This window comes from Choloepus didactylus, chromosome 5, assembly GCF_015220235.1.
Source record: "Choloepus didactylus isolate mChoDid1 chromosome 5, mChoDid1.pri, whole genome shotgun sequence".
NCBI lineage: Eukaryota > Metazoa > Chordata > Mammalia > Pilosa > Megalonychidae > Choloepus > Choloepus didactylus.
The window spans coordinates 158,460,920-158,475,662 of NC_051311.1; the positions used below are offsets into that span (position 1 = coordinate 158,460,920).

Consider the following 14,743-nt stretch of genomic DNA (forward strand, 5'->3'; position numbering starts at 1 on the left):
TTTTTTTTTCTTGTTTGGTTGATCTGATCTAAAGTCAAGTTCATAATCAAGCCATATCAACTTACAATAAAAACTGTGTAGGCCAGATCTTGAAAACTAATGCTACTCTCACTGATATTTCTTTAGTTTATTTAGAAATGTTCTTCCTGGATTCCAAAAACTTGCTTTACTACAGAACATATATTTTAAAAGTATATTCTTATTATTTAAAAAATAAATTTGCATAAATTCTTTTTCAAAGATGCATTTTGTGGTTAATAAATTGAAATTTTTGATACTTTTAATGGACTTCCCTCTGTAGATCATAATTTTAATTGAGAAAAATCTTTCCATAGAACCTGAGCTATCTGTTAGGTTAGAGCAAATTCTGCTTAAGAATTTTCTGATGGAGAATATTCTAATATTTTACTACTGAAATGGGTAAATGTTTAAACTCAAAAATTTTCATGTGTATTATTTTTGCCTTTGTTCATTAGTAACTTTCCTTGATAAACATTTATTAACTAAACTCATGAAATAAATTGTCTCTATTCATGATTCTTTTGACTATTTTAAGATGTTATAATCTTAATATGAAACACTGCTCACTTTGGCAACATATATACTAAAATGGATTGATACAGAAAAGATTAGAATGGCTCTTGCACAAAGATGGCATGTAAATTTGTGAAGCATTCCATATTAAAAAAGAAGAAGAAAGAAAAATATGTCAAGAGAAGAGGCCTAGGTATACTTTTCTGTGATTCCTCCATAAATACAACATAATAACCTAGACAACTGTAGAAGGAAAGGTTGAAAGAAGGCAGATTGGTAGAGATCTCAGTGCTCAAAAGTCCTCCCTTGTTTTTTTCTATTTATTTTACATATATCCTAAAATGGGCATGAGAGAGGCCTGCAACCTGGAGCTACCAATATGTGCAAAGAAGAAAGAAGGAAAGGAAGGAAGGAAGGAAGGAAGGAAGGAAGGAAGGAAGGAAGGAAGGAAGGAAAGGGGAGGGAGGGAGGGAAGGAAGGAAGAAGGAAGGAAGGGGGGGGCTGCTCTCCTATGTCAAAGGCCTATGAACATGGCAGCCCAGTGGAGACATGATGGACTACACACCCCTTCCCAACACCCAGAGTAACAGTGCCTGATCTGTCACGTCAGCAGCAGGAGAGAAGCAGGATCCCTGGCAAATGCCTTGGGCAGTTTTGGCCTCATCTACCACTGCATCAGTGTCAGCAGGGCTGGCCAGGAACCTATCCCCCCACCCCACATCCAAAAAAGGTATTCTCAAAGGAAATTCAAAAATACATGGAATGGAAGTAAATACAACATATTAAAATTTGAGGGATGCAGCTAAAGCAGTGCCAAGAAGGAAATTTGTAGCACTAAAAACACTTTCATTAGAAAAGAAGAACAATTTCAAATCAGTAATCTTAAGTTTCTCCCTTAACAAACTAGCAAAAGAAGTCAAAATACAAGCAAAGCACATAGCAGAAAAGAAACAATAAAGAGCAGCACAGAAATAAAATAAATTGGAATCAGATAAACATTAGAGAAAGTCAATGAAGCAAAAATCTACTTCTTTGTAAAAAGAAATAAATAAAATTCATAAACCACTAGCAAGACTGACAAATATTCAAAAAGAAAGAAGACAAAAATGGTATCAGGAATGCAACAGATCACAGAGATTCTGCAATGAAACAGAGAGAGAGAGAGAGAGAGAGAGTTACAGGAAAGGATGGGAGGAAGGGAGAAAAGGTCATAGGGGGTTACTACAGATAAAATTTACACTTATAAATATGAAAACTTAGATGAAATGAACCAATTACTCAAAACCCACAGACTTCCAAAACTAAACCAAGATGAAATAGTTACCCTAAATATCCTTTAGCCATTAAAAGAAATTGAATTTGTAAATAAAAGTCTCTCCAAAATGCAATGTCCATACCACAAATTCCCAGCTGAGAATTTTACCAAATATTAAAAGAATTAATACCAATTTTATATGATCACTTTTACAAAATAGAAGGGGAGGGAACATTTTCCAATTATTTTATGAGGCCAGTATTATCCCCATACAAAATCAGAAAAAGACACACACAAAAAAGAGAAAATTACAGACCAATATCTCTCATTAAAATTAAATGCAAACTTTCTCAACAAAATATTGGCAAATTAAATCTAGCAATGCTGAACACACCATGACCAAGTGGGATTTATTCTAGGTATGCAAGACTGGTTCAATATTTAAAAATCAATCAATGTAATCCACCATTCCAACAGGCTAAAGAAGAAAAATCATCTATTATTATATCAATTGACACAGAAAAATATATTTGCCAAAATTTAACCCCCTTCAATAATAAAACTCTCAGCAAACTAGAAATACGGAGAACTTCCTCAACCTCATAAATAGCATCTGCAGCTGACATAATACTTAATGGTCAGGAATAAGGCAAGGGTATCAGCTCTCACCACTCTTACTCGACACAACACTGGAAGACCCAGAACAATTTAAGACAAGAAAGAGAAATTTGAAATCACACAGTTTGGAAAAGAGGAGCTAAAACTGTCTGTATTTACAGATGACATGATTGTCTGTATAGAAATCCTAAGAAATCTACCCAACAGCAAACAAAACCAAGAAACTTTTGGAAGTAATAAGTGAGTTCTGTAAGGTTGCAGGGTATAAGATGAAGATAGAAAAATTAATTTCATTTCTATACACTAACAATAAACAAGAGGGAATGGAAATTTAAAAATGCAATCCCAATTACAATTGCTCCAAATAAAATGAACTAGGTGTACATTCAACAAAACATGTATAGGATCTGTATACTAGAAATAATAAGATGCTGATGAAAGAAATATCAGACCTAAATAATTGAAGAGGCCAACCATGTTCATGGATTGGAAGACTTAACACAATCAAGATGTCGGCACTCCCCAAACTGATCTATAGGTTTAATGCAATTTCTAACAAAATCTCAGCAAGACTTTTTTGTACATAGACAACTTATTCTAAAATTATTAAAGCATAGAATAATCAGTATGATTTTGAAAATGAAATTTTTAAAAAAACTGGGCAATTTTAATGTTTTTTTTTTTTTACAACATAAATAGTTTTCTTGGTGACTACAGAAATGTAGGACTGTTTGATAATATTCAGAAACATGAGAGTAATGGTGGTTTTCCTGATTGGTATGTAGTCTTCAACAATTAGAAGGAGTTACTTTATGAAACTGCTGTTAAACGAGTAAGACTACATTTATGCATTCATCATTTTCAGGATTGTTGGTAACCTGGGCATATTTCCCCCAAATAACTTTGCCTCCTTGTGTCACAAGGTCCAGCTCTAGAATAATCGAGATAATTTTGAAAATGAAGAATAAAGTGGGAGGAATGATTTTTCCTGATATTAAGTCTCACTAAATAGTTACAGTAATTGAGAATTAAGACAAGAAAGAGAAATTTAAAATCACACAGAGGAATAGACACATAGATCAATGGATCAGAATCCAGAATCCAGAAATAGATCCACACAAATCAGCCCAAATAACCTTTTCTTATAAAGGTACAAAAGCAATTCAATGGAGGAAGGATAGACTTTTAAACAAATGGTTTAAAAAAAAAAAAAATGAGCCCCACACCTTAAATAAAAACTAACTCAAACTGGATTTTAGACTCCAGGGTAAAATGCAAAACTGTAAAATGTTTAGAAAAAAAATTAGTAAAAATCTTTGGGACCAAGGACCAGAGAAGGAGTTCTTAGAATTGACCCCAAAAGCATAAGCCATAAAACAAAAAATTGATATATTGCAAAATTTAAGAAGTTTTGCTCCATAAAAGATCCTATTAAAAGGATGAAACAATGAGCTACAGTCAGGGAGAAAATATCTGCAAGACCACATAGCTGACAAAGTAGTGTACAAAAACTCTCAAAACCTAACAGTAAAAAACAAACAATCCAATGTCCAAGGACATGAACAGACATTTCACTGAAGGAGAGATACAGATGGCAAATAAGTACATGTAAAGATGCTCAACATTATTAGCCATTAGAGAAAGGCAAATAAAAACCACTGTGCACCTATGAGGTTGACTAAAAGAAAAGATAGGGATAACTTCAAATGCTTTTGGAGAAACTGGATCACTCATACATTACTGGTGGGAATGTAAAATGTTACAGCTCCTCTGGAAAACCATTTGGCAGTTTCTTGTAAGAGTAAACATGCAATTATGACACAGCCCAACAATTGCACACTTGGACACTTATCACAGAGAGAGATGAAAACTTATATTCAAACAAAAACATGTATATGAATGTTCATAGCAGCTTTATTAGTAATAGCCTAAAACTTGAAACAACCCGGATGTCCTTCAGTAGGTGAATGGTTAAACAATCTGTACCTCCGTACACGGAATAGGATACTTGGCAGTAAAAAGCGGCAAGCTACTGATACACACAATAACTTGATCAACCTCAAGGGAATCATGCTGAGTGAAAAAAGCCAATCTCAAAAGGACACATATTCTATGATTCCATTTATATGACAATTGTGAAATGATGCAATTGTGTAGTTGTATAACAGATTAGTGGTCACCAGGGATTAGGGAAAGGCTAGCACAAAAGATCCTTGTGGTGCAGTTCTGTATCTTGATTTTGGTGGTAGTTATACATAGCTACACATGGGATAAAATTGTGTAGAACTATCTGCACACACATACAAATGCACAAAGTTCAAGAGAAGAAAGATTATGACTGGTTGTCTTTCAGATTTAAAGTTAAACTTTGTTCATGATGTGTGAACAGAAGCAGAAGCTGAAATGAGAAAATATACTTCTACTAATCCCATCCTGGCCTGTTTTAATGCAACTGGTAATAATGCCAGTACTTCATTAAAAAATGAAAAATCTAAACAGATTTTACCAAATGGGAGGCAGGAACAATGGCAACAGGGACTGTTTGGGCAAACTGGAATGTAAGGTCATCTTATTTATTGTCTTGCAGATATGAGGAGCCTAATGGAGAGAACCGCACAGCACCTAAAGATTCTGACTTGGGGTTAGAAGCAGTAATTGGACAGACCTTCAGGTTCACTTAGGCAGAGTGTAAGAAGCATGTACCTGGAGTTCTGGGAGCCACATGTATAATAGTAGTGGAAACTGCTAGCTGACCACTAGCCAACAAGCTTACCTTTGGAGTTTATTGAGGCTCCTTTTATAGGGTGATTGATGCATGGTCTATTTTTAAAATATTTTATGTGTACTTGAAAAGAATGTGTATTCTCTGTTTCTTGAGTGTATAAATTCTATACAAATCTAATAGTTGGAAAATATTAATTGTATTATTTGGGACTTTGATATCTCTGCTTATTTTTCCATGTAAAATCCAACAGTTCTTGAGAGCAAGTTTGTTAAAGGATCTAGTTCATTAAAAGAAGAGGACTCAAATAAAGGGCTATTTGCAGAACTTTTTTGAAAAATGAAATAAATAGAAAGCATTATATTGAAAAATCCAAGAACCAATTCCATGAAAACAATTAAATTTCAGACAAATTAAATTAAGGGAAAAACAGAAACATGCAAAAATAGCAACAAAAATTCAGATACAAAAGAGATAGAGAAGCAATTAAAAATTACAAGAATGCTTTTATACACATACATTTTCTAATACATTTGGAAATTTACCAGTGAGGATAACATTCCAAGAAAGCATGTCATCAAATTGGACTAAATAAGTAGTAGAAATTTCAAGTAAGTTAATAGTCAAAAAAGAAGTGGGAAATTTTTTCAAAGAATTTCCACCAAAAACCTTTCTGTAGATGTATATGATATTATAGGTAATTTATCTCATAATTTTAAAAGAATTTTCATTGCCATACCACATGATCTACTTCAGAACAAAGAAGCTGAAAACACTGATCACATCATGTAACTAGTATGACTATGATAGCAATATATGAAAAAACACAAAGAACCGTGTATATACTAAGAGTATTTTTTACTATAAATGCAAAAAGTGGAATCATCTACATTTAAAATGCTTGCAAGAATAAACACCAAACGTAGTGTTTCCCTCTCAGAAATGTAAGAATGGCTTAATGTCAGGGCATCCTGTAATATGATGCAATACAACAGATCACATAAGAACAAAAAAAGTTATGCTGAAATATATGGTAAAAAAGTTCTTTAAAAATATAGCTTCAATACCTAATTAAAAAGCAAAAACCTTGGTATGTTAAGAAGAAGAATATTTTCACATGAAAAATATTATCTGAATAATTTCAGCAGCCAATATCATATTTAAGCGTTATCCAGCATACTGGAGGAAGGGGGCTGGGGGAGTTGTGGGGATTTAAAATTAAAAAAAAAAAAAAATCGGCTGGCCATGACCTATACATTCTAGAAGGGTGACAGTAGATCAGTCATCTAGAAAAAAGAGAAAAGAAAAAGTAAAATATATATATGTTTATTTCATATATATAAACATATACATTTCAGTTGAATAACACAAAATATCAGCCTACTGAAAGTTTCCTTGTATCATTACTCTGTTAAAAATACCAACATAACTCTTAAATTGTCCAGAACATTTGGTATGTTTTTCACCAACAAACAAAGACATAATCAGTTGCTTCAGTCCTAGGCTGATCCAAAGATGATCTAAATCTATCTATCTATCTATCTATATCTTAAAAAAATGTTATAATAGCACAAGCTCCGGTTCTTGATGGCAGTGACAAATGTTACAGCAACCAGGTGACAAGGAAAGAAAACCTTTTTTTCTTGGGAATAGGCAAAGAGAGAGAGAAAGAGAGAGAGAGAGAAAAGAGTCACCCAATAGAAATGACTACATTAAAAAAAAATAAAATGACAAATGCAACCCTTATTTGAGATTATCCTAGAACTTCAAGCCAATAAAGCAAGGGAGGAATCAGAAATATGGTATTCAAGTATTGGAGAGCAGAAAAAATTTTTGTTATTTGCAGATGATATGACTCATACTTAGAAAATACAAGAAAATTAAGTGCAAAAGCTCTTAGAACCAATAGGAGAGTTTTGTATATTGGGCAGACATTAATACTAGTATTCCTTCAATACTAGCAATAAACAATTGGAAAAAAAATTTTAGAAGACCCATTCACAAGGGATCAACCACAGAAATGTGAACAATATAATAAATGTGTGAGAACAAAACAAGGAAACATCAGGACTTTCTTACTAGACATGAGAAATGCTTTGGTAGATGGACCTACCTGATCAGGACAGTTCTACCTGAGACGTAGAGAGAATATGAGGTGGGGATTTGCTGAGGGGGTGGGGGGAGGGAGGGGAAGGAGTGGGAGAGAGGAGGAGAAATGAGTTGTCACTTCCCCCTAGAATGTGATTTGTCTCTAGGGAGACTGGTGTCCCCAACCTACCCTTCCACCTTCTGGGACCATTGAAAAAAACACAGACCTGGCCCTTAGAAGGCTTTGACTTCCAGGCCTGAGGTCTAATCGCTAAACGGTTTCTATCAACCACTCAGACTCTCAGAATTCATGGGAGAAGAAATAGGAAGCCCAATTTAGGCCTCAAGTTCTAAAAGCCACGTTCTCTAATCTTGTTACTGGACTGTCCTGAGCTTGCCTGTCCACTAAATAAAGTGAGCATTTGTTTCCCACGTAGGGAAGCAGCAGTGATCAATCTGTACGTTCAAACACCAATGGCCAGCTTTCCAAACCCGTAAAAGCAAGGTGTTTTTAGTTCATCTGTCCTCAGGAAACACAACTGATGTTAAAGACTGATAGGAAAATAGCCTAGACTTGGTGCCCAAAAGGGGAAAAAGAAGTCTGGTACTTATTTTTTTCACATAAGCAAGATTTTGATCCTTCCTCCCTCCCTCCCTCCTTCCCTTCCTTCCTTCCTTCCTTCCTTCTTTCCTTTTAAAACTCTCTAACTCTATGATTCTTATCTATTCATTTTTTAATTCTTTCAACTGATGTTTATATTAACCTGCTATGTGCATGGCAGTAAAATGATGAATAGATACACATATAGACACATATACATATGCATATGTAGGAATGTATATATGTATAGATACATATGTGTATCTTAATTATGAAAATGTATATGCATAGAAAAAACTGTAAAAGAACATATAATATGTTAATTTTATGAGAGGTGATATTACATGTGATTTTAAGAGTTTTTTCCAAATGTTTATAAGGAAGATATATTATTGTTTTTTATGTAGGAAAAGTATTATTTTTTATTTAAAAATTATAGGTGTTTGACTTACTGAATCACAGTCTCTATTGTTATGCGCCAGGCTTCTGCACCTTTCAGAAAGTTCTACAAATGATCGTGATGGAGATTTCTACTAACATCTACTACCAGACCACGGTTCAGTATGACTTCCAGCTAGTGGCAGTTTATCATTGCAAATTTAGGTCTTTTAAGAAACGGCTAGCTTCAAGGTCAATCTGGCTCCTGAATTTCTCACTTTGGTGAGATGTCATGGTCAGGGCCACATGTCACTCTAACAGATATCTTAATTTCTTAGCAGAAGAGTACTGTGTCTGGGCCCTGATGAACAGCTTGGCCTCAGAAATCATCAATAATAAAATAACAATAAAATACCACCGGGATTGGTGTTTCCCTGCAAGGAGGCACTAAAGATGGTTTGGAGGCAGGAAGGCTTATTAGAAAATTATCAGGGTATTCCTGGAAGAAATAACCAGGGCCTGATAATTATTCCCACCCCAACACCCACCCCCGGGAATTGAGAGGCAAAGAGACGGTGATGCAAGACAAGTAGGTGGTAAATTAACAGGGTTTGGCCACTGAATACACATGAGCATCCATGGAGATAGAGGAGAAAATTAAGATGCTGAGGCTTTTGATATGAACAGTTGGTGCCATTCATAGAAGTTAAAGCAAGAAGGGATATTGGATAATAGAATACTCGGCAGTTTTAATTACAGTGGGTAATTTATACATGAACAGATAATTCATTGAATCGAGACTCACTTAAATTAATGCAATGCCTTTTTGTCACTTGCCTTTTTTTTTCCACATCCCTCCAAAGTGAGCTAATTTGTATCTTTCTATCCTGAATATTTTATTGCTAGGTCCAAAAAAATAACCTCTCCATTTCTCAATAGAAATTACCCTCTTTGCAACCAGCTGATCCCTAGACAATTGAATGTTTACCAGAATCACTTTATTAAACCTCCTTCCTCCCCCCACCCCCCGAGATGACTTCTGACTCTGGAGGCTTACAAAAAAAATAAATAAAACAACAGTTCTGACTCCTCTCAGATTGCACATTGTAGTGCCTCAAGCCTGGATCAAGCTGGTGTTCCTTCTGAACACAGTATCTTTAAGTAGGCGCTTTCTTACCATCACTACTGTACCGGTTTGTATATATTATGTCCCCAGAAAAAGGCATGTTCTTTGATTCAGTCTTGTGGGGGCAGACATATTAGTGTTGATTAAGTTGGAACATTTGGATTAGGTTGTTTCCATGGAGATGCACTCCACCCAACTGTGGGTGATAACTGATTGGATAATTTCCATGGAGGTGTGGCCCCATCCATTCAGCATGGGCCTTGATTAGTTTATTGGTGCATTATATAAGCTCAGACAGGAATGAGGTTGCCACAGCCAAGAGAGACACTCTGAAGAAAGCACAGGACTGAAGATGAGAGATGGTTTGAAGACAGTCATTGAAAGCAGACTCTTGCTCCGGAGAAGCTGAGAGAGGACAAACCCCAAGAGCAACTGAGAGTGAAATTTTGAAGAGGAGCTGTGGCCTAGAGAGGAATGTCCTGGGAGAAAGCCATTTTGAAACCAAAACTTGGAGCAGATGCCAGCCACGTGCCTTCCCAGCTAACAGAGGTTTTCCAGACACCATTGGCCATCCTCCATTGAAGGCACCCGAATGTTGATGCATTACCTTGGATACTTTATGGCCTTGAGACTGTAACTGTGTAACCAAGTAAACCCCCTTTATAAAAACATTTCTGGTGTTTTGCATTCTGGCAGCATTAGGAAACTAGAACACCTATCCATTCCTGTGCTCCCCCTAGTTACCAGCTTATGGGTGCCTCACCCACATTTCAGAGATCTATATTTGAAAAGTTCATGAAAAGAAGATATTGTGCTTATTATTCCATCGATAACAGAGACCGGGGATGCGGTGAGGGGAAAAACTGAATAAACAGTTGAGGAAAAGGTACAAGCATATACTATGTTTTCTCAAGGCTAAGATGCACGTTTTCTCATATTTTCACGTTCCTGCTATTGGGATGCATTTCAGGATCAATATATGATTAATATGTAAATCTTGATCGTAAAATGCATTCCATGGTCAGAAAAATTAATATGTGGGAAACTAGTCTATAATATTTCCCCATCCTGTACACTTATATCTGTTATTAAGTCTATGGTAGTTTTACAATCGGTGGCATCCTGGAATGAAGAAAATAGAGTATTTTTCCCTCATGTCAAGCCTTGCCTTGATTATGAATGTGAATGATTGAATGCTTAACAGAGTAACCTGATTATGTAATCTACTGATCAATCTACTCTTGACCGTTTGTGAAATTCAGCCTCAAGGCAAAGCCATGTCTGGAGTTGATGGGAAATCTATATATTTTTGGACAAGACTTGCTTCCTTTAAGCCCTAAAATACTGCTGAAGATCTAGAGAAAAGAGGAACGCTTGTAACTGGAAAGGGTTTGTTTTGCTTTCCCCACTTAATAAGAACAATGATTTTAGTGGAAATTTAAAATAAACTATTTAACAAGATGAACAAAGATGAAGTCCAGTGGACATCCACAAATCCTTGCAACTACAAACACACATTAAAATAAAATTCTGGACCATGGCTGAAGACGAGTTTGGGTGAGGGAGAGATGAAGTATTAAAGGAGGATTTTGAGTGTGTTGTGTCATTATTTTACTGTTTGACCCCAAATGAATAAACTGAAGAAGTGATCAACAGTTAGCCATTGTTAAAGGAACTCCTGGTTCAGCTTTTATGCATGCTGACAGCTTTCTCATTCGCTCAGGTGGGTCCATGACAAGGAATTCTGAGCCCTCCGTAAAACTTGAAGGGGTTTTGAAAGTTACTCCAGAAAGCCAGCGGAATCAAAATATCCACCCACATTATGAAGACAGAGGCACGATGTGCTATGCGCCAAGACGGATACTCTTCTCATTTTCATTTGTAATGAGATTATTTCAGACAAGCAAGACAGGATAGAAATGTTGATCTTGATGCTAACTAGCAGTTAGAACACTTGTATCCCCAGATAGTGTTGTTCCATGCTTACGTATTTAAATACATGATATTTACCCCCATCTCCCTTCCTGATTTTCAAAAGGAGCAAGTCAGGAAGGGTGACAGTCTATTATAGAAAGAACAAAATGGGGAAGGTGACCTTAAGTTGAAAATAGGAAATTAATTCTAAGAACTGCCAACCTGAAACCCAAATCCCGATTCTCTCCACTAGATAATGACGTAAGAAGTTCCTCTGTATTGAGAGCCCCTCAGATAAGATGGCTGTTTGGTGAGAATCCCCAGAAGTTGGAAACCGTAGTTCCAAACAGAAAATATTTGGTACTTACCACTCACTTATGCAAGGAATGAGAATTCCTGCTTTACTCATGCAATTACCAAGTAACTCAACACCTCCCTTTTCCAAATGCATTAGGGGCATAGAAGCTAGTGGCCAAGAGCTCGCTTTGTTTTAGCGCTGCAGATCTATTTCTTGGAATTCTCACTTGTAAATATGGAATGTAGTATGCCACAGTGGAGAGAGCTCTGAACTTGGAATCAAAAACCTTTTCTGGAAGTCTCCCTACCAGTTATATACTGTCTTCCTTAGACCTACCACTCTCTTTCTGGGAGTGTGGAAAAAAAAAAACAATATTTAGCTGCATGTCTCAAAAGATTGTTAAAAGGATAAAAATAGGATAATGATAGAAAATTTGCTCTGGGTATTATGATATATGTGACATTATTATTAATGATTTATTTATAATATTCTCATTTTTAAAATACTACTATTCTATTTAGTAGAAAATCAGGACATTTGCTGATATTTCCCATTTCTAATATTTCGTCAAATCTTCCGCTATAGGTGAATGAGACCTAACACGTATTGTGAACTAACTGTGGTTAATCTATATTTATCTAATACTATCATCAACATGCATGCAAATTAGCTATCATGTTGAATCTTATTAAATTGCTAATTGTGGAGATAAAAATGATCCAATATTGGCTATTAAATACACATCAATCTAATGCTATCACTCTCATCTTACAAGTGAAGAAAACTGGGGCTTTTTAGCCCAAAGTGAAACAGAACTCGGTAGAACAGGAATGTGATCTCAGTGTCTCACCTTTAGTAACAGCAATTAAGTCAGCTTCTTTCTTAGTTTTCCCCGTCCCCTGGGATGTGATTTTATTGGACTGGAAAGGCTTCAGCACAGCTGGGTGCTCCCACCACCCCAACCATCTTGGACTAAATTTTCCTTGTACTGGGGCTTCCCCACACTTTCTGCACTTCCCACCACCAGCAGTAGCCACTACACGCTTGACGGCTTCTTCCTCTGAATGCAGATTAAAGAGTTGTCTTTGCTGTATTTGGTATTTTTCACAAGCCTCCTCAGCTCATATTTTTGCCCTCGATTATGGGTCCTTCTCCTCATTGTGCACATTCTTTGAAAATTCAAGTCCTTGCTAGACGTTTGAGCATTGCCCGAGTCCTCTGAGCTCACTTTCTTTTGAGAGCTTTCGACCATGGGATATGATCTCTTTCTTTTCTCTCCTGACCCTGACAGGGATACTTTGAAAAGTGCATTCCTTCTAAATATGTAAACAAAAGGCCACTTAGTTTGAACTCGAGCCCGCATTTCCACAATATTACTCAAATCCAAGTTCCCTTTTACCAAATTGTGAGGCTATGACTGAGACTGTAGCTAGGAGTCTGGGTTTCAGAGAAAAGTTCTGCATTTGTAAGTTGGTGCATCTGACGCTCAAGACATGGTTCCTAACGCTCTTTTCAACCATTACTCAATGGGAGTTAATGAATAGCATATTCCAACAGCTTAGTTCTTGAGTGATTCTTCCTAACAGCTAACAGCTTTTATTTTTTGAGTGTTTTCTATCTGCCAGGCCCTGTGCGACATACTCTGTATGTGCTCTGTATATTAATTCTCATTCCAATACTTTGCATTAGGTGCAATCACTTAACAGATAAGAAGAAACCAAAGAACAAAGAGGTCAATTTTGCTCAAGATTATCTTGCTAGGAAGTACAGGGGTCGCGATTCGAATTCTCGCTCTTGGACTTCAGACCCGCACGATTCTCTGACTGCCTCCCTAGTGTTGGATCCTGAATTATTTCTTTCCTTACCTAAATAATTAATGCCAGGTCTTTCTATGTAAATATTCACACCTATGATTCAATAGCCAGATTAAGCAGGACTTTTAATCCAAAAAGTTAAAAATATATTCATATTTTGTGTCAACTAAACACATCTTCTGATGATATAGATAACATTTTTTTTCCAGCAGATGTTTTGGACCCTGAGGAAAGAACCTCTAGCTAAGCTCAAAGGTCATGATACATGAGCCAAAGTGACATGCAACTAAGTCCATAATGATAGCCATTTCTGCAATATTGTACAGCATTATGGAAATATGTGAGAGACACTTTATGTCTGAGCCACAGGATGTCCCAGTATCCTGGCAGCAATAGACTGGGGATGTAGGATTGTGTCCATGGTTGCGTTTTGAAGGAATTCTCTCCTTGTTAGTGTATCAAATGACCCTTGTCATATAGCCTTATTTTCCCTCTGGTCTTTTTTTCTAGAAGATTTTGTTTTGTTTTGTTTTATGTTGCTTAAGCTAATGGAGAATGATGGATGGGTTTCTCTTATTTTTCTAAATTATTAACAATTCCTTGAAATACAGAAAAAACAATGCCAGTAATATATTTCTGGCAGACAACATTCTTCAGTGGAATGTGTGTCATAGGGTGAGTCTGAAAATGCTGGCTTTACATTCTGGCTCAAAGACCCACCATGATAACTTAGAAAGTCACTTAAGTTTTTTTTTTTCATTTTTTTCATTTTTTTTCATTTATTCATTTGCTATTCAATCACCTTTTAAGTTTTTACTAAGTTTCATGCATAGATTTAGGCCCTAAATGAGATACTACATTTGCATCATTTTCCCTCTTATAAAACTATAATGATGCTACTTCTTAAGACCCAAAATATTTATGAAATAAAACTTCTAGGCATGTGCAAACACCTTGTAATATATAAAAGCATAACACAAATGTTGGTCATTATACTTGTCTTTTGCACTGTGGTAAAATACACGACACCTGAATTTTACAATCCTAACCATTTTAAAGCGAGTAATTCAGTTGGATTGAGTACATCCACAGTGTCATGGACGACTAAGATCATGATAGTGCAACCATCACCACTATCTAGTTCCAGAACTTTTCATCACCCAAATGGAAACCCCATGCTATTAAGCAGCCACTCCCAATTCCTTCCTGCACGCAGTCCCTGCCAATCAGTAATCTGCTTGCTGTCTCTATGGATTTAAAGGAATCATAATACATGACATTTTATGTCTGGCTCCTTTCACTTAGCATAATGATTTCAAGGTTCATCCATGCTGTAAAATTCCTTCTCATAGCTGAGTAATATTCCATTGTATGGACAGACCACATTTTGTCTAT

The 14,743-nt window shown here is 36.0% G+C and overlaps 1 non-coding gene across 1 annotated transcript; it reads left to right on the top strand.

Moving 5' to 3' along the window:
* Positions 1–580: 580 nt before the first annotated feature.
* On the top strand, positions 581–686 carry LOC119535593. Its single transcript, XR_005217215.1, has one exon. It is a non-coding gene; the product is annotated as a U6 spliceosomal RNA (small nuclear RNA).
* Positions 687–14,743: the final 14,057 nt, after the last annotated feature.